At 31.1% G+C, this 27,140-nt stretch overlaps 1 protein-coding gene across 1 annotated transcript in view; it reads left to right on the forward strand.

Moving 5' to 3' along the window:
* Positions 1-1,358: 1,358 nt before the first annotated feature.
* The window catches only part of LOC126774005 (uncharacterized), a 111,832-nt gene continuing 86,050 nt past the window's right edge, over positions 1,359-27,140 (forward strand). The window contains exon 1 of the transcript XR_007669782.1: positions 1,359-1,789. The gene's annotated coding sequence lies outside the window, so the exon portion shown is untranslated. The remainder of the gene's footprint in view (positions 1,790-27,140) is intronic.

Here is a 27,140-nt window from a genome sequence, read left to right on the forward strand (position 1 = left end):
ACATTTCGAAATTCAGATGAGCAAAAGTCTTTATTTGATGAAAGAAACTTAACAAAACCTTGTTCCATCATTGATAGATCTTGGGTGTTTTATTTTCTTCACAAAAACGCGAATAATCAATGACTTTATTAAATGATGGAAAATAATTTCGAAACGACAACTGTTTAAAAGAAACTGTTATAGATACAGAGCCGTGACGTCATTTGCTCTGATTGGTGTTTCAAATAAAGTGGCCGATTGCAGAATTTTATACTTTTATTTTATTAAAAATCTTATTAATCTCAATTAGTATATTAAAATGGAATCATTTTTTAGAATCCTTTTAAAATAATTTCTTCTCTAAAATCATTTATTTTTTAATTCTTTAATACTGTCATCATGCCTATTAAACTGTAAGCTAACCTTTGAAAAGTTATTATATCCGAGATGGAGCAGTTGTATAGCACATCGACTCCAAGCCGAAGATAGCGGGTTCAAACACGGGCACAATTGAATTTTTATCTGCTTAATTTTGCATATTTCATTCATTATTTTTTCCGACAGTAAAGAAAAACATCGTAAAGAAATTAGCATGAAATCTTGCACAGGAATCACCAGGAGCAGCGTGGTAAAATAAGCTGTAAGAGTTTTATTCTAAGAGAACAGGAGATCTTAACTGAACAATAGGTATTTCACAGGCTGTCATAATTTTTGTACTTTTACCCTTTTTTAAGTTATTTTATTACATTTAATTATCTCGATAAAAGAACATGTGGGGCTACCATCCACTAAATATTTCATTCAATGAAAAACTAAATTATTTTATAAGATTATAAAAAAAGTCTTTAGGTCTCTTAAATATACTATTACATTTTTTTAAAATTATTTATTTAAAACCTTCTTTTTAAAAGTTATTGTTAAATTGATTAAAAACTTTGGTAAAGTTTTAATAGATAAAGTTAATACTAGTGGTTTCCATGTATGTTAGCCCAAGTGAACAGACATTGAGATTAATGGAACGTATCCCGTTTTAGGTAGATTAAAGTATTTATAACACTGATTAATATTCTAACTCGCTTTGTATGAACGCGGAGGAAGCTATGCACAAAGCCGACATGGAAAGGGTATTAAACAGTGGCTTCAATAAACGGCCCAATAAGTTATGTAAAGTGCGAGTGCATCGCGTTACTACAACCCCTACATGGTTGTTGGGGTTGGGGCGCATGCGCGTGCACCGTCGGCCGCGCACGGCATATGCGGAATATTAAAGGAGGAAAGAGAAAAAAATTAACTTGTGAAGCCATTTTCGTCTATCCGTACCCCCTCGCCCGCCACGGGTTTCTCCGATGCAGGCAGAGCGCCTCGCGCGACTGTGGAGGACAAACGTCGAATCGTGACGGTCTGCGCTCTCAGTTACTCGTACGAACCGGTCTCCCTGATACATGTGTTACACGCTATCCCGCTAATAATATTCTTGTGCAGTGTTTTATATTAACTTTTAAAGGATTTTAACGTGAATGTAGTGTTTCATTCGATTTTAAAACTTTTTTTTAGTGCGTGCGTTAAGTTATTGTACTTTCGGGTGAAGTGTAAGTTTTAAAAAGTTTTTTTTGGTGGTCGTATCAGCGTAAGTGACGTAAACTGTCTTATCAAAGGGAATTACCGTGATTTATGTGCCGCGTTGAACCAATTGGATTTGATAACGCTTCTTTATAGAAGTTTAGCAAGATAAAGTTAAACTTTAAAAGTTTTTGCCTATTTGCGCAAATTCTCACGTCAGAACTATCAGCTGGAGGTCAAAAATACAGAGGTATGTAAAAGTAACTAATTTATACTTATAAGTAGTTTAAGTAGTTATTTTTTGTTTCAATTGTTGAAAATCTTGACATCATTTCCTTGAATCCCTTTATTTGGGTCTTTCGTTACGTTACGTTATAAATTAGATTTGTTTATGGTTTCTTTTTATTGCTGTTTATTATCACATACGTCTTCTCTTTCACTTGTTTTATTATCTGTTTATGTTTTAACTTTCAACTGTAGTCGAGGAACTAAGAATTTTAATGTTTTTTATCGCTGAATGTCTCTGTTTAATTTATAATTTTTAAACAAAGACGAATTATCTTTGGAATCGAACTTTGCTATATGTTTTGTTATTGCTTCAGAAAAATGTGTTGTAAATCCGAATTAAAAGAATATGTTATAATAAAGTATTATATAGCTATGTCTATTTCAAGAGCGAAACCGTTGAAAAATTTGAAAGATTTGCTCATGAGTTGTAAAAAGGTAACTACATTTTGATGCCTGTCTTAAATAATTTTAGTTATTTATGATTTAATAACGACGGCGGCGAGCACTCTAAAATAGACAGCCGTAATAAAATTCCATACTGCTTCTAATAAATTATCGGAAGACGTTCTTTTTATTGGAGTAACGAATGGTGAGATGAGTAATGGCACAAGTTTGTCCAATAAATCATGCTTTCCCCGTTCTACTGGAGCTTCCGCCTTGGGGTTGGTAAGTATTTGGCAAGAGATCTCCTTACGTGTTAGTTCTGTCAGATACTTTTATCTAATGTAACGTAACTGTAATCAATGACGAAAAAACCCTCGAGTTGCTTTGAAACATATTTTAAATTAGATTGTCATGATAAATGTGTTTTTTGTTCAATTTCTTACAAAAATACACAACAATAGCTTGTGTATAAATTCATTGAATGCTTTTAATAAAGTTCTTATAGAATACAAAAGATATAAAATATCAGAGCCGTTGATTGAAAATTGAATATCACTTTCTAGTATGTTGGCGTTCCGTCAAGAAAATTGAAGTGCTAAATAGACCAGAAGCCGATGGGCCGTGAAATGACGTGTCGGACCCGAGGTAGTTGATGAACTATTGTTTAGAAATGCGGAGATGTAGCGGTGTTCTCTCACAAGTCTTATTGATATTGGATCTATCGAATTTGGGGAATCTAGTCGGCTTTACAAGGGTTTGATTAAATGTGTTCTGTTTGAAAGTTTGGGAGACGTTTCCTGTACTCAGAACATAATTGTAGTTTAAATTCGATTAAACAAATTGGGTTAGAAAGGGTTAAGTTTATTTCCCATCGAAACCAATCAAACTTCATACCTTTCCTAGATATTGAGAGACATTTGTAGTTTCGTTCGGGTCTTATATAACACATTATTTATTGTTTTCTAAATTGAGATTAAGTTAACGTTATAAAGAGTAGATGTAATTAATACTTTTAGGGTGTAAATAGGGTGTAATAAGTAGTGAGGGTGCTAAGATATCATGGAAAATATTATCGGTAATAAAAAGGCGTTCCCACGTTAACGGAAGCCGGCACTGGATCGCCACGCTTCGATACTCCGCTCTTTCACTATTGTCCCCTTTGTTCCTACTTAGCTTCGTCAGGCTCTCAAAAGAGCGGCGCTTTATTCAATGGATCTAGTTTGTCGCACTTAATTCGTATTGCATCATTCGTTCCACACCATTTTCTTTTTTTTTCTTTTCATCAATAGTTTGTACAGTTGCCGCTTTGTCATGCACAATGCACTAATGATAAATCAAAATAAATCAACTATTATTCGTTAAAACAATAAAAGTTCACAATCAGATTTTCGTGTACAAAATCTCAACCCTAACATTATCATGTCCCATAATTATATACTTTAATTTATAAAATAATTGTCCTTTGCTTTAATTAAAGTATCTGTTATAACAAAATAAATCAAATTAAATTGTATTGGAGGCTATATAATTTTTTATGCGAACTAATTAATGGTTTTTGCAGCATACTTCGTTTCAAAATACAAGTAAAATTTGCATTCTTGTTCCTGTTTTACTTCAACAGTTAGCTCGTCTTAGACCACCCGCGAAGCCTTATACCTACAATTTAATACGAACTTTATTTCAAAGCGATAGAATTTCATATAGTTTTTACAAGATAAATGAAGCGCCTATTTGCTTGCAATCCTGTATAATCATCTCACCGGCACAAATCATTTTAAAAAATGTGTTCGTCTGAATTATATGCTGCAAAATACTCTACGTTGGATAATCTTTGATTTTGTTTTAAAAGAATACGAAGCGAAATACGCAGTTAAATTACAAAAGTCCAATAATGTTTCGATACGATTTTTAATCTTTTTCCAACATCTCGAATAACAGTGGCAGCATTCGAATCTCATTAGCGAAGGAAACAAAGAATAAAAACTTGAAGTAATAAATTTAGCGAGGCTCAAGTCGAAACGCTTACGGTTCCTTTTAATTTGGTTGCTATTGTTGAGGCGCCCCGCTGAGCGCCGCCCGTTGGATTTCTTGCTGGATCTCCAGCTGATTCAAACATTAGTTACTTCTTATTAGTCTATTATGAATGGAAATTAAATTTAATGTCCCAATGTTTTGAAACCGCCTTAAGGTATACATGAAAAAAATATTTTCAAATTAACAAAAAACTAAGTAAATCACCCAGTGACAGTAATATCTCTAAACATAGTTACGTGGTATCGAAAAAAAATCAATCAGCTACCGCAAGAAAGATTTCTAAGAAACGATATTTATTTAAACGATCAAAGTTGCTGAGGGGTAACCGCCGGGGGCCATATGAGCAGATCCAATGACTTCGCATTATTATATTGACGCGGCGGGCCTACGCTCTCTGATAAAATTAATAGTTGTCCAGCTATTGATGGCAGCGATAAATTTGTCCGTATGTGGAAAGGAACTAGATGCATCAATCATACAGACGTAATTGAAAACATACAGCTGCATTTTAAATTAAGTTTAATAACTAATGATGGCACTCTGTGAGAACATTAATGTTGAAACTATAACATTATTAAATATTTTAAAATACAAAGATACGCATTTCTACTTACATAAGCATCGACTAAGTATTTGAGAGTGGTAATCATAGAAAATATCTCATAAAAATACCAATGCCTTCCAACTGAACAACATGTGTTTTGCAAATCGGCACCAAACGTGGCACATCTGTGAATAGAAGAACGTGCCGATTTGGGTCCATATTAAAATTCCCACACATAAAATTGAATGGAAAAAATGGTTGCCTCGGCCCCTTCTCGACGCACAACAAACAAGCAGGTAAGCGAATCTTTACGATCCTTGGAGAATGATATATGTACTGGATGCTGGAGAATTTTACATCTTATTACAATGGAAGAGATGATAAACTCGATACAATATCTGGGGTCAACCGTAACTCAGTTTATTTTTCATTTTTAATAAAAAATAAAAACTGTTTTCTCTCTTTCATTATTGGACAAATTGTCTATTATTTTATTAAAATTTTTACATTAGAATGCCATTTCCAAAATACAAACAAATGTTTGTCTTAACTTTATGATAGTTTCATTCGTTGTATTTGTTAAAAATGATTACGAATTTCGTACAAACAATATTAATAAAATTGTTAAAAAAAATAACGTTTAATGTTTAAAAATAAAATAAATGTACACCGAGTTTTCAATCGCCCCTCTATTATTATTTATCAGTATAATGAAACTTTTCAAATTAGTTATACAGATAAAAAAAGTCGGCCCTAATTCAAAGTGACTGTTTGAATAACCTAACAAAATGTACGGTTTTTAAAATGTGATATAAGTAGCCGATTCTAATAATGAATCCATTTATTAGAATGATATAAGGATATGATAAATAAGAGAGTACATAATAATACTTCAATATTAAACACATCTTAAACATATATGTAGATTTTTAATATACGGTGCGATGAAGCCGCTACATGTAATAGTTTACCGACAGAATCTAACACTCCATAAAAATCGATGTAAATATTTAATCTCAAGTCATTGTAACCTTCGAGTGAAACCGACTAGGTAACATTCCAGCCATCGGTCAATAAGGGACCAATATCAATGGGGGCTTGGGAAAGTGTCACGCCTTGAAGTATCTTAAATGGTGTGATATTTAGTGTGTAAATGTTGATGATTTACACTTTATAGTTATAATAATAGAAACGGTCCAAAATGTCTTTAAAATTATCATTACGTTATAAATTGTGACGTAGGTTAAATGCATATTAATATTTAAGTGGTAATAATTCCAGTCATGTGAAAAAAAATCTTATATTTCTTTTCAATACACGAAAATTTACCACGTTTATATATCAAAAATCAGTATAAACAGTTAAAATTTTCTTGTAATGTTTTTCGTTTTTTTTTTTTCATTATATTACTTATGTTAAAGAAGTTGAGGTATATTAGCACGAAATATTTAAAATAAATTAATGTGATAAAGATAAACAGTAAAATTATGTATACATTAGAGAAGTTTATGTAAGCTTACTTCCCCAGGCGTATAATTACTCTTTGTTATGGAATCCTGTTCAGGCTAGCGTATATTAAAGTTTACATAATAACCCAGCTAACGTCCAGAGTGGTCGCAGTCAAAACAATAATGTTTTGATAGGAGAACGTCCCACCGCTGTTTAGAATAAACACGCCGAGTGTGGCAGCTCGTTGAAGGCAGGTGTGACAGCGTTACTGATGAAATATAAAAACGTACAACTTATAAACGATATCGTTTCAATCTCGCTTTTAAAAGGCTATTTAAGTTATCATTGAACATCGATATATATATATATATATTTTAAAAATACGTAGACAGAATCACAATTGGGCCAAAACAAAAATACATTGGTATTATAAAGAACAATAACCATCCCTTACATCGCCAATGCGCCACCAACCTTGGGGATTAAGATGTTATGTGATATGTCCGTTGTACTATTGTTTTTTTTATTGTGCTATTTGTTTTACAATTGGTTATAATCCTTTGATGTAAAATATATATTGGAATCAATTTATTTTTGTAAGTATACAGTTTTATGAAACATAATATATAATAACAAGAATGTACTCCGAGTACTTTGACTACTAAATTTCCTACCTAATTCTTTATATTTAGAAACGTTATATATATCGTCTATGCGTGTGTCGTATCGTAATATATGCCCGGTTTTATGGATCAAACTTAAGATAAACGACTCCCTTTCCTTTCGTACTGTGAATGCCTCTAGCTGTATGTACTTCATTGCTGTTGTTCAACGATCCCGTCCTAAACAAACTGTTTATATAAATTTCTATAAACAGATCTATTTTACATATTTGGATAGCTTTGTTTAACTAAGGACAAATTGATCTTTAGGTTCTTAATTTCAACCACGTAACTCACTTAAAAGTAAAATGATTGTTATATATTGTACACACACGCAGACACGTATACACATAGGAATCCTTAAATGACAGGTAATTTAAGATATTTATAAAATGTATTTTAATATATATTATTAGTAACTTTTGTTTGTATTGGTGGATGAAAGGGGTAACCAGAATCACACACTAGTACAGAAGTTTGCAGCTTGTAATCGCATAATTATTGTTATAAAAAAATCGTCCAATTTAAAGAAAAATGTTAAAAAAATACAAATTTTTTATATACAAAATTTCTTGTCAATGCTATTAACCGTTAAAGAGTTCCTTCGTCTGGAGTCATTTCTACCATGAAAATGTAATGTAATAAAATTTCCACTCCGTAGTATAAGAGGAAATAGTTCTAAGATTGTAATAATAATTAATAAAGCGTCATGCTGTTGGCCGTCACGGCATACGAGTCGGTTTTACGCCAATAGATTTGATGTTACACATTATGATAACGAAGCCAAAAATAAAATATAAGAATCGGGAAGATGCGCAATTTTTTAATTTATTGTTATTATATAACTTTATATACTTACAACCTGTCATACTACATTCCAATACATATATTCTCATTCTAACATATTCCATGTACATAAAAGATGGCCGCGGTGACGAAAAATATGAATCTGAATAGTTAATTAATAAAAAACTCTTCAACCATAAACTACTATTAGTTATAGCGTTACCAATAAATATATTCAAATAACATGTTAATATAATTGATCAAACCGAAAAGAGACCGGCTTTTCAAAAATTCTAGATTTTTATAGCCTATCATTATTGTTTATGTATTATGTATTTATAAAATCTATCGTTTTAAGTATTAATAAAATTAACTCAGCTATTTAAAACACTCGCTTGAATTTTTTTTTAAATATTTAAAAAAAAAAAATATTGCTTTTGTACGATTTTGTAGTCGTTCGACTCATCATACATGTCATATTTAATATATATAAAAGTGTTAAGATTCGCTTTTTTTTATCTGTTTCATATGAATGTCATAATTACTTTAAATGTGGACTTTAGGGATATATTTAATTTATGATATTTAATACAAAGTAATTTATAAAGTAAGTTGTTATTGACAAAAAGTAATTAGATTAAGTTAACGATAAGCGGTTTTTTTTTAATAATTTGCCTAATTTACGAACTTTTATTGATGTAAATACGTATTTACATACGTATTGTGTTAAGTGTAAAGCTTGTGCGCATCATTAGCGCATGTTTATTTTTTATTTTTAGCTTCGTTGTTTTGATGTGAAAGATTTATTGGCGCACCTCGGGGGTAAGACCAACTCGTACGCCGTGACGGCAAACAGCATGACGCTCACTTATGCCGACAATCGACATACTTACTCTCTTTCCGTCGCTGCTCTCTAATCGCTTATGTGCGTAGCGCAGTACTATTTATTATAATACTTCGTTGATATTATATGTAAATTATTATAATAATAAGATAACTGTAATATTTATTTTATCTACAAAATTATACGTTTTTTTTTAATTTTTACTTCATATCTATTTGTTTTTTTTTGTGAGATAATGCTTGCGATAGCTTTTGTGAATTTGATTATTATATTATATTTCAAAGATATAAATGAAACGCTTTACTTTGAATAACGCTGTACAACATAATTATAGTAAAAGCAGTTTTAAATATATTTGCATATCATAATAATCAATTCCATGAAGTTTATGACTGCAATATTGGAAAGTGAATTTCCTTATAAGTGTCGGGCTGATTTTAACGCATACTAAAACTAACGGCACAAGCCGTTAAATTATTTGCTTTATGTCTTTATTATCTGTGGGACTATAAAGTTATATAATTAATTATCTGTCTGAAATATTGTGATATATAGAAGTTTCGTTACGTTTAAATCTTTGTTTTAGAATTTTCTAAATAATGATAAAATACCTAGTAATTATTTTTATTTTTAAAGTTTGATACTGTATAATATAATAATCGTTATATTAAGTAATCGCTTAAAATAAATTAAAAAAATAACAATTTACATAAAACCTTAAAAAATGCAACCTATACAATATATCATAAATATATAATATTCAATAAATACATACATTACTAACAACTAGCCTTGGCTTTGCACGGATAACCTTAAAGTTGAAGTAAATAGACATAGCGTAATGAACTTTCTTTAAAACCTTGTGTGCGGAATAATTTCCACATATATACATTATTTATTTACATGTATACTTTTCAATTTAGACAGCGTACGCCATGGAAACTCTCAGGTGTATTTTTTTTTTACTTGTCAAATATTAATGACATTAATTGTTTTGAGCAAGATATTCATTAATTTTATGCAACTGCTTAAAACAGAATCAAAATCTAGATAGCAGTTTCTTGTCCAGTTTATTTGCACATACATACAGACATACTAGACAAGGTACTTTAACCCATAATACAAATACATATATGTATTTATAGATTAAACAATTTTCTTAATATTCTAAGGTGTGCAGTTGACTCCGGGATTACGACGTACCACAAGATCGAAGTTTACGGCCTATAAAGCCTTTATTGCCCATTGTCAACGATTATTACTTAACCCTCATGACTTATGAAGTAATAAATTCGATTCATACCTAGCGTGATACCATTTTACGTGTTTTAATTTTAAGCAGCAATTCCATCTATTGGTATTTCAGTAGTTAAAATTTATAATATTTTAGTATAGTTTTTGGACAATATAAATTAAATTAAAATATTAGATTTTTAAATTTAAAAGACATTGGAATCCTATCTAATATTATAAATGTGAATGAGTTTGTTTGTTACGATTTCACGACCTAACTACTTAATCAATCATCATGAAATTTTGCATATATGTATGTTGTCATGGTTAAGCAAAAAACATAGAGTACCTAATGCCTGCCCCATCACACGCAGTTGCAGCCGCGGGCAGAAGTAGAAACGAGGCCAACAATCCTTTTATTTTATTTTTTTGAGATCCGAGCCCTGGGAGGAGTGTTATGTGATATTTTTTATCTATTAAAATCTCTGTGAAGGTCCAATCCAATCGGAGGAGCCACCACCTACCTCCTCTCATGTCGTGCTATGCTCATGACTTGGCGGATTGCTCCTCAAGAGAAAATATTTTGCCCAACACACTCTTCGGTAGTGCATACTTCAATATACTAATGAATTATTACTTCGTAGTAGGGTTTTCTGTGCCAACCCGTCTGGGTAGGCATTACGGGCTGGAGAGTAGTTGGTTCTTCGATGATATAAGGAAAGGCCACCAATTGTCATCAGGTGAACCAATTGCCCTTCTGCTTTCCTATATTAAATATACAGTAAATATCGTGTAGTATCGAATAAATTAAAGAGAACTTTAAACTATACCTTATCTGCAATCTAAGGCAATGTAGTTTTGTTTGTACCATTGTGCCATATATGTCCAATGCAAGAACAATAAGCATTTACAAATAGCTTATTTGTAATATTAGATCCTTTTCAAATGACATTGATTGGATCGCTGTGTATGTAATATTGTTTATGTATATTTCTATTTAAGAATCTATTTTAATAATTGAGTAGGTTAATTAAATTTGTTTTGCATTGCCTTGGTGGTATAGATGCTGATTTCCAAATCCTCTAATTGTATTATTTACTGCCTCGTTGGTCTAGTGGTTATATGCGCCGCAGATTCGGAGGTCCTAGACTAGGAGGTTTAAATCCTAGGTCGGGCCAATAAAAAGTTATTGAGTTTTTCTGTCGAAATTTCTAAATAGCAGCCCGGAGTCTAGAAGTTGGTAGCGTGTACACTAACGTGCCTCGGAAAGCACCTTTGGACCTGCGCCTGAACTCTTTCTGGTCACGTCAGATTGCCATTCCATCGTATTATGAGAATTAGGGAATAGAGAGTGCACCTGTGTTTGCGCACACACTTGTGCACTATAATATCTCCTGCGCAGTTGGCTAATCTCTCTTAAGATTGGCCAAAATCGGTCTGGAGGACTATTATTATTAATTATATTATTGTACTCAAATAACATTGTTTGATTATTAGGAAATGATTAGTTAAGACTTAACAATTTCATACATTATGTTCGAATTTTAACCGCTTGGTTGAGAGTTTTAGAATTATTTTATTATTTTTATTTCTACTATAATGCTTGTGTTTATTATCTTTAAAAACATCAGGTTAAATAATAAACTGAGGTATGTTATCAATGAAACGTGTATATATTAATACGATCCTCTGGTCGGGTATATAAGCCAGGACAAGCTGTTATCCAGGGTCGTCTGGTTAGGCAACACATACTTATAAATTAATTAGACAGAAGGGATATAATATTTGAGGTTCATCATCAGTAGACGGCGCATTGTAAAGAGGGTGGTTTATATTGCAGTGCGAATGTTTATAAGCGATGGAAATGAAGCATGGACGGTAAGTAAGCAATTAATCAAATGTGATTGACTGCCTACATAAAAAAGTGCATCAAAGTTCCGTTGTAAGAAGTACTTATTCACGGCAGTATTTCATAAAAGTTACTTTAATAATTACTCATATCATTTGCATTTCAAGGTAAAACGTAGATCCTAGAACCTTCAAAGAACTTTAAAACTTTTCTTTATTTTTAAGCGTAGTGTATTCTCTTTCTAAATATAGATAATATTAAAAAAATAAAGGAAGAAAATGAAGCTATAAATCAAATTATTAGGATTTCTTAGATGTTCGTGTTTGAAGCTACTGTAACGTGTTGCTCATAGCTTAAGTCTTACAATTAGGAGTTATAAAAATACTGCTTTAGCGTTGGTGGATGAATGTGACAGAATTCCACCCGATACATTCATGTATGTTCCGAATCTTCAATTAAATTCCACGTCTTCTATCCACTGGGCAACCGCGTCTCTATAGTTGCTTATTCTTTAAATTTGATGCAATATTTTTAGTTAAATTAAAAAATAAATCCAGATCTCATTTTGATTCAAGATTTTAAATTTGAATCTATTTATACACATACTGCTAAAATAAACTGATTGATACAATTAATACTACATACACAGTACAGTCGTGTTTAATTATTATAATATAGGTATACATAAATGTATATATATATATATATATATATATATATATATATACATAATTACTCATATCATTTATGAGTATAATATATATATATATCACTATATATATATATATATATATATATATATATATATATATATATATTATATAAATTAAATTATTAATTTAAATGTATTAGGTTTGCGCTATTTATTTAAGGCTTAGTAGGACAGGTAGTTCGTGTAAAGGATAGACACCATCTACAAACAATTTTTTATTTCAATTGATACATACAATCTCCACTTTGAAGTAATTATCTTTATCAATGTAATGCAATAGTTACTCTCATATGAAATACAATAGGCTTTCCAACAATGGATAGCAAACAAAATCTTATACTCGAAAACGTATAGAATTGCATTATTTGGACAAAGGATATGAATGACAAAAGTATAAAGTCTGTAAGGGCCAATGGCTTATTGAATCCCATGTACCATGGTCTCAGAATAAAGTTATTTTCACAACAAAGCAAGCTTGCCTCTGAGCGCCTTATATTGGACCTCTCTTGAACCGCACCATTGTAATCTTAATGCCGTATTATATTAATGCGATAAACATCTCTTAGGTGGGATCAGAGCTTTTTTGAATTATCCGAGACCAATATTGGCATAGAGATAGTTTAGGAACATCTAACAATGTGACTGACTTTGATAATATGAATTTCACACGAAATAAATTTAAAAAATATATTTTTATAGATTAATTATATTTTTATATTTAATTAATGAAATAATGTGATAAAAAATAACAGTTATAAATCTCGATTCCATATTATGAAAGGTTATGTATATGATTTAACAATTATAAAAAATATTATAAATATAAATACCTATGTTGAAATTCAATACTGCAGTATTCAATAAAGATATAAAAGTAATGTCAATTATGTTATCGAAAGTAATAAGAATAAACGAATAAAAAAGTGCGGCTTTTATAAGGCAATTTTGAAAAGTACTCGTTCGCCTTTAATAGACTCTGTAATGTCTCTGGTTACGGAGTTTTTATCTCGTCAACCGATCAAAGGAACTATCCAATTCTGTTGAGAAATCTTTTCGAATTACACCGCATAATATTGTGAGGGAGGCAACTGCGGTTTGATATCGATTTTCATCAATTACTACTGACGAATTTATATCGAGATTATTTTGCGTTGAATTGTTATTTTGCAAATACAGAAATGAGGTCTGAAAGTATTATAGTATATATTTCCTTCCTGGTTATGTTTGGTTAATCTATACATTTAATTTAATTGCAATAGATTTTGCTTGTAAATAAAATATTTTTCAAAAAATGTTAAAATGTCAATTTTATATATTTAAGCGTCCATTAAGTAAAACTTAGTTAAAGGTAGTAAAATACAGATAATATATTAAAGAATACCTTCATCCCAGAAAATGTTAAGCCAAGTAATAGTAAAATAACTTTGTCACTATTTCAGATTAATGCAGACTAAACTAATCAAATAAACTTAAGAATTTAAAAATAAAATCAAAATATACGTCATCCAAGTATGCCCTTAAAAGTACTTTAAAACTAGTAATTTAATAAAATATTAAATGTAAAAACTTATACTATATTTTTTACAATGCAGAAAACTTTTGATGCTGCTGCTACATTCGAAATAGAATAATAAATAATGCTTACTATTTATTATAAATGCAAAAGTGAGTTTTATGTATGTTATGACACGTCTTAACTACTCAACCGATCATCATGAAATTTTGCATATACGTTCCCATGGTTACATAGAAAGACATAGCGTAACTAAACTAAACGTAACCTAATAAATGGATGAAGCCGCGGGCGGAAACTAGTAATCAAAAAAGAGTAAATCACTTGTCAAGTTTATTCAAACGTATAACGTCAAGATATCATCTCAAACGCAGCTACGATATTGTATATATATTAAAATATTTGGGTTAGATGACATAGCATGAATCTTCATATTTACTAAGCGTTTGTGGAGCGGCCATACTGTCGGGCACGTACAATGTAACTTGTGCCTTCCCTGAATAATTGCCGTATTTAACTTTGAAGATTTACCGTCCCCGACACACAATGGAGTATTTAAAACGAGAAGTTAAAAGTAAAACATATTTTATCACACTAAGTGCGTTTAATTCTACATTTGAAAAATGTATAAGCTATTTAATTAAATTTTCCCGTTTAACCACGGTTTACTAACAAACGTTTTTGTCATTTTGTTGGTTTGATTGTTTGTTAAGGACAAACTTTTTAATCGATTTTTAACTAACTTTTAAATAAGTAACATGTTTGAAACTGGTGTAGAATATCGTACATCATATTCGAAATTCTCAATCAAATATGTTCAAGGTATCTTGTGTGGCTAGGAGTAATTCTCATTAACTGGGCAATCCAACGCAAAACAATTTCAAATCGGGATGGTAGTTAACATTAACGCTTTCAAATAAAAAAACAAAATCTTCCGTTTTTTTATATTAGTAATATAGTATGAATAACACAAAACCACTCTAAATCTTTATCTTTTACAAACGTTATAATATATAAAATGTCTGAATAGTCACAATATTGTACAATGACGTAAATCTAGTGACATTGTCCATACAACTTTACACCGCGCTGAGTAATCGACGCTCGAGTTATTTTCTCTTATTTATGTATGCGTTCCGAGTTCCACTACAATGGGACATTTAGGGAGGGAAAAAGATTTCGCCTTACTGCTCCATATATTATTTCCACGAGACATGTGAATAGGTTCCTCAGGATATCCTATCGTAGCTTCAGATAGTCTGTCCAACTTGAAATTCTCTAACCAGTGTTGAGACTTAAAACTTGGGAACTGGGATAAAATGAAAGTTTTAAATTTCCTTTTATTTCTGACTGGAGACGCTGAGGTCAAAGTTATATCGCAAGAATATAAGAGCTGAGGTTTTTATATACTCGCTTCTATATAAGACGAAATGAATCATTATGTATTGAAAACAGAGAGAGAAATGGTTTTTGTTTTTATATTACTGGAATTTATAAAAAAATATAAGTTTATAATTATGGATGTTGATGTTTCCATTTGAAATTAGTGTACTTTGACATGGTTTGACTGATCACCCTGAAAGTTGGCACAAATATGTATTGTAATGTAGAAGTTTTATATGCAATCAACTTTTTACTCCATAATCTAAATGATGATTATCGCAGAGCTCAATCTTAAAGATACAAAGACAGTTGATGGAGAATGTTGTAGTTGAATTAATACCAGACTGGATATCACAGAATAAAAATTAGTTGTAAATGAGGTGATCTTTTAAATATACATCAAAGTATTTCGTTTCATAATGTAGAGACATGTTAATAGGAATTAAACGTATTCATAGGATTAAAGTAATTTGATTTGAATTTGAAGGATAAAACTTTGATTGTTACGTGCTCTCAACGTGTAACTTTATGTATTCGACTTTTTTATTGTTTCAAGCTGTAAAAGATTAACATTTTACTTTTAACTAACATTTACTCAAACGACTAAATTATGTAATATAATCCAAACGCTACGAAATCTGCCAATTCTATAAACAAAAAGTAAAATTAAAATGTTTAAGATGCGATGTAGGATGTAGGTATTGTTAATTGATAAATATTAAACTATATATTACATATTATACTAGGTACGTACTAATTCCGATAAATCTTTAAAAGTAGATATGAATTACAATTTTAAAAAAGTAACTTCTTAATATGTAATTAACATAACAAATTTCTTCGCTAAAATTTTTAACAAATAAGTAGCCGACAATCTAATACCTCTATGAAAAATATTAAATGGCATCAGTTTAATTGATTGAATTAAATGTACGCTTAGATAACTTTTGCTCTTACAACTATGAGATTATTGGTAATTCTCAATTAAAGTACGTACGTACGATCGTGAATAATAACGAAGGCGAAGTGGGGCATAAGTTCATCGATTGCTGTCTCATATTCAGTTCTCTGGAATTTCAGGAATCACATGCGAATGATAATTGATAAATTCTTGATAGTTTAATAATTAAAGGCTCTTAACAATATAGGTAATAATTCGATCACGCACATTAATGCATATAATTCATACCATTATGTTTATTACGTAATAATTTAATACATTACACACCCACACACGCACTCGTTCGCAAACATCCTTCGTTTCGTCCAATCCAATTTATTTCTATAAACATAAGTTAAATACGAAACGGGATATTAAATTTCAATCTTACGTCAGTCAAAATTTGGAATTACAAAAATAAAAACTATGACTAACTGTCCATTGGAAATTGTAATAGTTTAATATTTAAACTATACATGAAAATGCTTATAGCATAATATTATAAATTAGGTTATATGTTAAAGGTGAATGAATACAAATCAGAACATTTAGCTTAGTAAAGGTTTAGACGTTTTATTTTAGTAATGTTAGCAAAATAAAAGAATCCATTTATTATTGTAATTAAAGTAAGAAATGTATATCGTTTATTTAAATAAAAAAGAGTCAAATAGATGTTCAGTCCATATAGAAAGTTTAGCACACATAATACATTCACATAAATAAATACGGACCTAAGATTGACAAAGGTATTTTTTTTTCTCTTATTCAGCTAAATGCATGGCTGTGATTTAATACGTTTAAAAAGGTAAGGTGAAAAGAAATTCTTATTCCATAACAATGAATATTAAAAATTCCTTTGCTTTAAAAATAGCCAGTAAATTGAGTAAATAAAATGCAGACAAACGCAAAGCTGGGTATGCACTTACGGCTTATCTCTGCAACACGCCAACGTTCAGTGTTGCCAATTAAATTGTTAGTTTGCCTTTTATTTACAAAATATTATTATGATTATAAATTTTAAAAATAAATAATTTTATATTTTTCATTGTAAAGCTAAAATAAACATTAAATTTACATAACCAAAATTTAATGAATCATTATTACTTATTTAATGCTTAAAATATTATTCCAAGAGCATAAATATATTCAACCCCATGCTATGTTTTTAAATATGAGATATATAAACAATAGATATATAAAAAAAAATCTCAAGCGTTTTATACAAGTATCTCTAAACTTCACGTTATTATGATAAAGATGTATACTTATACATAATTTAAAATAAATAGTACAATTAAGTAATTTATTTATCGTAATTAAAGGTTGTATTTGTTTTATTATTTTTTACAATAAAAAATAATCGTGAAAAAATACTGCATTACAAATAAATTTAACTAAAATTATCTTGAACTTCTCTCAATTAATAAATATGAAAATTGTTACTCCTCCTGGTGGTCGCTTCTACTTTGAAAGGTAAACAATATATTATGCTGTCCTCGACATTTTGTAGGCGTACAAATCTGTCATACAAAGTTTTCATATAATATCTGTTATAACATTGACAGTTTTTACTACGTCATATATTCAACCGCCAAATAGCAATGCTTAGTATTGCTGTGTTCCAGTTGGAAGGGTGAGAGAGCCAGTAAAACTTCAGATACAAGGGACACAACAGTTAGTCCCCAAGGTAGGTAGTTCAATGGCGATGCAAAATAGTTAATATTCCTTAAGTGGCCTATGTCGGTATGGGCGGTACCACTTACCATCAACAAACAAAAATACACCCCATTATAATTAAATTATGTTACACGTGTAGAATTTCATTGAAATATATTTATGTAACATAATTTGTTTATTACTTTCATCGATAACTGAGGATCTAATTTTTAATTCACATAAATCGTCACGATTTCACAATCCTCGTCAGAGAGTGATCATGTACATTAAAATTTGTTGTTCCTATCTTACATGCAAGACTTGCTCCTGTCAATTAACGACACCATTTCCTCCAAGTGACTCCGTCTTTACACAAACATTCACCTTTTTAATCCTGTCAAGCTTTATTAGTATGCAATTGACCCGTAAGCCATTACAAACCTCACTCATGAATTGCTTATATTGTGATTTATTCGAAGATGAAAAACTATATTCGTTTTTGACTCTTAATATCATCGTATAAGGGCTATATTTCTTTATCAAAGTGTCAGGTTCGTAGCCTACTGTATATCGCGTGTTTATCTGCACACGCTATGCACTGCCAATTAACCGAGCTTACCTGTTGTAAAAAAAACATTTTGCTAAATGATATAGATTTATGCTTTGAAACGAACCATTATGATATTTCATTATTTTCAAATAAAAATCGAACAAACTCGTTTTATCTGTTGACTTGTTTAATATATCATTAATATGAAAAACATAAAATCTATTTTCCAATTTAATAAAAAAAAATACAATGGTAATTTATTATTGTATTAAAATTTTAATTTAAAAGTATCAAAAAACTAAAATTTACATCTTACAATTCTAAATTCTTTTGATTATTTTTTCAAGTAATAAAAACTCAATACGTTGTTTTTTTTCCTTTTGTGTAATATTATTAGTGTCGTGTGTAGTTGATTTCTGTCTATTTCTCTACCTACCTACTATTAGACTAAGAAATAAAACCTACAAAATATTTCGATTCTTCAGAGAATACGGCGGTAGATTTCGTACAAGTCCGTCTGGGTAGGTACCACCTACTCATCACACATTCTGCCAACAAATAGAGCTTACTTACTATTGTTAAGTTTCGGTTAGAAGGGTGAGTAAATCAGTGTAACTACAGGCACAAGGAACATGATATCTTAGTTCCTAAGGTTGGTGGCGCATTGGTGATGTAAGGAATGACAATATTCATATTTTAGTAAAATTGTTAATCTTCAGTAGTATAGAGGTCGAGTCTATCCTGGTCGAAATTCTTTTTTTTTCGTGCGTTTAAATGTCTTGCCCAATCAATGTCTTTATAATTAAATAAGTTTTAATACACAATAAAAAAACAATAAAAAAATAATACAAATAAAAAGCCGAGATGGCCTAGTGGTAAGAACGCGTGAATCTTAACCGATGATCGTGGGTTCAAACCCGGGCAAGCACCACTGAATTTTCATGTGCTTAATTTGTGTTTATAATTCATCTCGTGCTTAACGGTGAAGGAAAACATCGTGAGGAAACCTGCATGTGTCTAATTTCATTGAAATTCTGTCACATGTGCATTCTACCAACCCGCATTGGAGCAGCGTGGTGGAATAAGCTCCAAACCTTCTCCTCAAAAGGGAGAGGAGGCCTTAGCCCAGCAGTGGGACATTAACAGGCTGTTACTGTTACTGTACACAATAAAAAAAAAAATACGAGTATCAAAAATTTATATCTACGTATTAAAAATTATTCATATAAATATAATATCTTAATAGTTGGGATCAGGAGTATTCTTTGCGGTTTATTATGTTCTGGTGGTTGAGAGCTGGGGAGTATATGCTGTCTGGGCTCTTTTCCACACTCGAAGTCCTTTTGTGCAAATAACAAGCAATTTGTGAATATGTTCGCAAGTTTTGTACTCGAAAGTTATATTAGTTAGGAAATTTTTAATTGTCTTTCATTCTGTACATTCATGACTTATCGGACTAACAAAAGATATTACGAAAACTTGGCAATAACGCAAAATTTATTTTAGTTCTATTGTACAAACAAAAACATCGATGTTGTTTTATTGCCTGGAAATAAAAGACATTTATAAAATATTTTAGCATAAACGGCCTTACTTAGTAACGTTTTTTAAACTCTGATTGCTCTTTTTCTGCCATCGTTGATTCAACATTCAAACACAGAAGACACGACATTGTTTAATCAATAAAACTCTAAACAACATTTTGTAAATATATATTTTTTAAAAATAAATATTGTTACGCGTTCTCGTATTATATAGTAACAGCTACAAAGCTTTCAATGAGTCGAAACTATTCACGTTGCGGTTGGTTAAACTCTGACGCCGGTTAGATCAGGTAGTCGATAGTGTCTGAACGCTAGACTGGGACGAATAATTCTGGAAACTTCCGCTTGAGTGACGTGCAAAATTCTAAATGTTATGATTGCAATGTACTTTTTCGTGAGTGTTGCAATTGCGTAAATTAAATGTGTCTATACTGCCCAAAATGAGTGTAATGTTTTCAGTTAATGTTGAAAATCACATACATACAGGTAATTTTCTTTATACCACCATTACTTTTAATTTGATGATGATGAATAGATTTAGATATATATATATATATATACCTAAATATACCTATATAAATTCATTCATTTCTGCAGGGCAGTTGTATTTTATTGTTATTATTATTACATATACATAGAAAACTATTTACTTAGCTTTATTATTCTAATTGTATTGATCATTATTGTTGTATATTAAGATAAAGATAATTTCATTTACTATAGATGTATATTTTCAATTTAGTTGTTAGTTTTATACTTTTCTATTTTTATTTAAATCAGCAAAGACGCTACTGTGCCTTCAATTCATAATTCGTTTTACAATTACCGTTCCGCTATGAACCAAACTTCTCAAAGGGATTGTATATTTGCCTTGTTATATATCACGTTTTGCCAACATCTTTTCAGAATTCTAAGCAAGTATCGGACATTGTAAATAAAAAAAAAATACTCATTTATTATAATGAATCTTCAAACTGGTACAGCTCAGTCAGTGGACCATAAATTACGCTAAAGAAAATCTTTGAGTCTTCAAACGCGAGATAGCGGATGAGAAAAATAGCACAAACGAGATCTGAAATACTCTTTCTTACGTAGTAGACTGTTAAATTAATCAGATCCGTCTAGACTAAGTTATGTTTAATTCAGGATGTTTAGTATTTAAAAGAACCACGCTTCAATCGTTTTTAGGCATTAAATGGTATGTCCCGTTGCGTGCACGGCGGAGATCCATTAATGAAGGCAGTCCTGTGCTGCCGCCAACAAACAAATTACTGATGCAAACACATCGCAACACGCAAGCCAGCCTTGAAAGCCTATTCCTTGCTTTATCAATTTCGCTTCTCCATTGCCATAACGCACTGAACCGATTCATCGAGTAATTTGATAAATGTTGATTATTATTATTGACTATGCTAACAAAGTGAGTGACTCACGCTACGCTATAATTCTGTTAAGTTCAGCTTGCCTTTGAAATGATAAATGCAGGTCAGGCGGTTGGGTCGAGCCCGATAAGAGACCTGCGTCACGAATGTTGTACAGAAACACGCACATAATATGTGCGGAAAGTTTGTTTCCATGTGTGTATTGTTAAATGAATCAGAGCCGACTGTCATTTTTATTATGACAAATTATTATTAACATTTTATGAGAACAAATAAAACATATTCAGAGTCCATATTTCAATTGCATCACATATGTTTTATTAAAGCGGTCCGAGCTGAAAATAACGTTTTATGCATTATATATGCCGCCGTAAAATTGATTATAAATTCAGATGGAAAACCAACTAGAAGCAAGTATAAGTCGCATGTATTTTATACGCGCATTTAAATAAATGAATGTTTAGCGTACTCTTATAAATATTTAATTTAGTGTTAGATGCACGTTCGTTGATGCAGATTGTTTAACAACCTGTATGTGGAGTTCTATGTATCACATGTAGGAAGTTAAAGGAAATAAGACACACCTAAGAGCTAATATAAATTACATTCTATCTTCAAATGTACATAAGATTAATTACAGGTCGTATACTTTTATTTAAATAATCTTTTAAAACTAAAACCCGACTACCTACTCCCAATTATAGTGCGTGACTTGAGTTAATTCAAGCAAAGCAGTGCGCAAGAGTTTGTTATATATATAGTAGTTTAGAAGTTATGCGGGAACATGTGAACATACTTATATACGTTCCGTGGTAATAAACAGTTAATATTTTTCTGGCTTTATTTATGTTTATTATTGTGTATTTGTCTCATAGTGATTTAGCTGAAACGAATAAAAGGTTTGCTATTATAATGTAATAGAATCTAAATTCAATTCTTATTCTTACAAAACTTAAAAGGTAAATCAAAAATGTCCGATTAAAGAGCCTTTTCAATATTCATTGATAGCGAATTCTATCTTATCAAATTTTCAAATCCATGTTGACATAGATATCCTTTTTCAAAGGTCCCTTAAATTTTATTTACGATATTATATCTTATCAAACCGAACCGTAGAAAGGGTTTTTGTCAGAAAATAAAAAAATAATTATTTTTGAAAGTTAAGGCCTACTTATATAAATGGTACGACGTACATGTAACTGATTCCATCTCGCGGAGTCATAATTAATAATTGAACAAAATATTTTAAAATTAAGATTTGTAGGCAGATGGTCCCAGGGTACAACTGGTATGTGGCTACCGCCTTCAATCGGCACTGGCGATGTTAAATACAACCATTCTTTACAGAATCAATAGCCGCCAATCATGGGTACTAAGATGTTATGTCTCTTCAAAATGTAGTTACTCAGTTTATTAATCTGTTAACCGAAACACAGCTATATAAAAACCTGCTTGTCGGCCATAGAAAAAAAATCACCAAGTAAAGTAAGTAACTTATGTATTTTCTTACTGATTACTACTACTCTTTTGTAAAAATACGCTTAGAAACTCCGTAGTTTTATAAAGGCGAGGGTTGTATCGCGTAGCTGTCAATTAGTAAGGGATGTCTACCGCAGACGTAAAATACAAGTTGTACACTATCTGTTTCTGTCATAGCCACACCTAAAATAGCATTGCATCATTAGTGAGATTTATTAGAAATATTCAATCATTTTAATAATAACAAATCATCGTTACCATTTTATTAAATGAAATGAGCAATACTCAGTTTTTGTTATTAGAAAATGTCTCTTTTTTGTAACATCGGTGGCAGGGAGGACATATGAGCCACCAAGAATTTTTCACCATTCTTTGCATCACTAATGCGTCACCAACCTTAGCAACTAAGATGTCATGTCCCTCATGCCTGTGGTTAAACTGGCTCACCCTTCAAACCAAAATACGACAGCGCTGAAGTATTGCTGTTTAGTGGTAAAATATTTGAACCTACCTAGACGTTTTTGTACAAAGTCCAACCACTAAGTAAATGCTGTTAATTGAGGCAGAGAAGTTTGATTTCGAACAAAACTATGGTCACGTTTTTAGCTTAAACTTTTATTTTGTGATTTAAATAATTAAAGGTGGAACAATACAATAAAGTTACGACCTGAGCTGGGTGTTCACCAATATTGCTTTAATGACTAGTTAAGTATTCATACGAAATGAAATTAAAAATGTCTTAAGATACAATTGTAATTAAAAATTTCTTAAGATACAAATTGGTGCACTACTGTTATAAATTTGTACTTGTTTAATCTATTTGCGACCTATAATAAACTTATAAATTTTTTTTTTTAAAATGTATATTGTTTTTTATTTAAAAATAAATTTTATTAAGTAAAAATAAATAAATAAAGTTAAATGTTTGCAATATCGATTTCATAGCTATAGTAAGAATTAATTAAAAGCCTTTAAATGTCGTACTAATGGGAAAACACCTAATCTGCTCTCTTGAGGTTTCGAGCATATTCCACGACGCACATGTAGCAAATATAATATGAGTAAAATTTCATTCAACGCTGAGCACGAGGTGGGTTTTTAAAAACACAATTGTTTTAAAAGCTACACCCGATAAAAATGATACATTAAAAAAATTAAAAGCAAAAAAGCAATTAATTTTGTTCATGTGTGATATCTTTTTTGAGAGTGTTCGAATATATTGTATCCAGCGTGCACCTGTCAATTAGAGGCGGGCAACACAGGCTGTGCTATCTATTACATAAATATACTACATACTGCATTTCAAAAGGGTAAATAACAAAGTGTTTTTTCATAAATATTTCAGATACTCGAATTATCTGCTAGTACTATATTGATCAATTAAAAATAAATGTGAACTCTTGGTTCTGCATTGTACGTGTAGTTACACTGGCTCACCCTTCAAACCGGAACAAACACTTATTGCTGTTTGGCGGTAGAATATCTGATGAGTGGTACCCAGACGAGCGTGCATAAGGCCCTAACACTATGTGAGCCTATTGAATATAATGGAAATCAAAACAACAGAAAATATACACCAAAATCACAGACACGTCCGCGAATCTGAGATGATTTCAAAAAAAAAAACAGTGGCTGTTAAAGTGTTAAGTAAAAAGTTCTCGTATATAAAAATAGGTTTTTGGAAAATATCAAAATATAAAATAATATACAGTTTTGAGCCGAGACGACCCAGTGGTAAGAACATATGAATCTTAACCGATGTTCGTGGGTTCAAACCCGGGCAAGCACCACTGAATTTTCATGTGCTTAATTTGTGATTATAATTCATCTCGTGCTTTACGGTGAAGGAAAACATCGTGAGGAAACCTGCATGTGTCTAATTTCACTGAAATTCTGCCACATGTGTATTCCACCAACCCGCATTGGAGCAGCGTGGTGGAATAAGCTCCAAACCTTCTCCTCAAAAAGAGGAGAGGAGGCCTTTAGCCCAGCAGTGGGACATTCACAGGCTGTTACGGTTACGGTTATACAGTTTTGACACAATTCGAATTATGTAGAAGAAGAAATTAGTCATTTTTTTTACTTATTAAAGAAAATTAAAACATTCGTCTGGAAATATTGGTTTTCATTGTGAAATACCAAAAGAAGTGATGTTCTTTGAATGTGAAGTTTGTTTAGTGGTACAGTAATAGTGTTTGCAGACCACCTGTACCTACCACCCACTCATCACTTAGTAGCCATTGCAATTATTAATACATAAATAATAGTCAATAGCTGGGGGCGTATTGACTATTTAAGGTGACTATACCAAATATAGTATCCGATTATAACGGAAATCATAACAATATAGTCATATTTAAAACAATTATAATTATATCAATGATTAATTGATACGATTAATAATGCTATGAAAAATTAATTAATTGCTAATGACTATTAAATTAGTTATGTTATTATAAATAACATATTGACATCGATAATTGAAAATTATATATAGTAATGTAAAGATAATTGTACATTTACGTTACATTACAAAATCAAAATCGGAACAGACTATATTGAAACGTCATGCCACGCTATCTCGTCTTCATTCATATGGAAGGCGATATGTCGCCTTCCATATGCCGAGACGAGACAAGCCAAGTCAAGTCAAGCCAAGTCAAGTCAAGCCAAGCCAAGCCAAGCCAAGCCATGCCAAGCAATGCCATGCCATGCCATGCCATGCCATGCCATGCCCGCCTGTAACCATTACTGGCGTCACATTCGAGTGACAACAGAACTTAATACCCGATCGGCTCATTTCGGAAAGTCATCCGTTTTTGTACAAAAATGTTGCTATGGCAACCAAAATAACGGATGAGATGAAGGTTCCATGACAATGGGAAAATAACGGTGGTGAATTGGAAAAGTATTAAGGTATAAATATACATTCTATTATTTTGTATATTGTTATTACTTTCCCGTTTCATTATACTCAAATAGTATGTGCCTTTAGTTACATTGACTTACTCATCCTCAAAGTGGAACACAACAATACTATGTACTTATTGCTGTTTGTTAAGAACGAATTTTAAATTTGATTAAACATTTTTTGTATATGGTATTTAAACTAAAACAATATTTCATTTGAAATTTTTAAATTACATTATTGACGCCGGAACAGAATCTTAAGAACTTACTATCGTTAATGAATATTAATTACCGATTGAGAAATCTCAAGTAGTTTGCCATGTATAGTAAGTATTCTCGAGAATAGTACTTAGTATAATGATTTTATATGGTATTCTTGAGATTTTTATTAAAAACGTAGCTTGTTTATGTTCACTAGTCTGTACTTACATATTTTTGTTTTTATTATGCGTTTTCATAATTGTTTCCACTTTTAATTTTAATTGTATTAGTTGCAATTTACTTTCTATCTGGACCACTGTTATATTTAAAATCTTAATTATTAAATATAAATTTTACAAACTCTTTTTTTATGTTTTGTATTATTAATTATCTAGGGTAATGCGCGTATGTAAATAGCGTGTCTTACCCACTCATTACGGGTTGGTATTTGGATCCTGATATGCTTTTCATATTTTAATCATTTTTTTTTATAAATAAAATAAAATTCGATGTATGCGAAAAGCAACCTTGTTTCGTCTTTAGAAATTTGAGATGATTCATCACGAAATTGCTCGATTTCCTTAATATTCTCGCCGGCTGCTCAGCGAGCCGAGCCACCTGTTGCCCGCTGCCTAAATACGTCGTAACGTTACTCCCCGCTGGTTCCGTTGTATGTATTACATTACCTAATTAAGCAGGAAAAGCTTGCACTAATTTACGTGCTGTGACAGTAAAACCATTTCATTACGGTTTAAAACTAAAACGGAACACAATTGTCGTGAAAATGTAGAATATAAATTGTGATTTTGTTTTTATCACCCAGATTATGACGCTTACATGAGTTGAGGGGCTTAATCCTAACGCGATTTATAGCGCAGGTTGTAGTACTCTTCAACTTTATAACTGTTCTAACATCTCTTATTGCGCTCACTTACACATATAACGCGCTCGTAAAAATATGCACTTTTAATGCTAAGGTGAAAACCAGTGACTAGAAGGAATAAAACTGCATAAAAATACTACGGCTATAAGTTAGAAGTAATGTTATACGGTCTCCGCAATAAAGCCAGGAAAATTGCATGTTTGCAGTAAAATATTTGGCAGCTACGCCGCCTGATAAAACTAAGGTGTTGAAGTGGGCAATGTCTCAAGACGGCAAATTTTAGCAAATTTATGCCACATATATTTTCCTTCTACTTCTTTAATAAAAATATGCTACCAAGAATCATGTTATCGTTCAATCTTTTAAAAAAAGATT

The sequence above is a fragment of the Nymphalis io genome, chromosome 15 (assembly GCF_905147045.1).
Source record: "Nymphalis io chromosome 15, ilAglIoxx1.1, whole genome shotgun sequence".
Classification (NCBI taxonomy): Eukaryota; Metazoa; Arthropoda; class Insecta; order Lepidoptera; family Nymphalidae; genus Nymphalis; species Nymphalis io.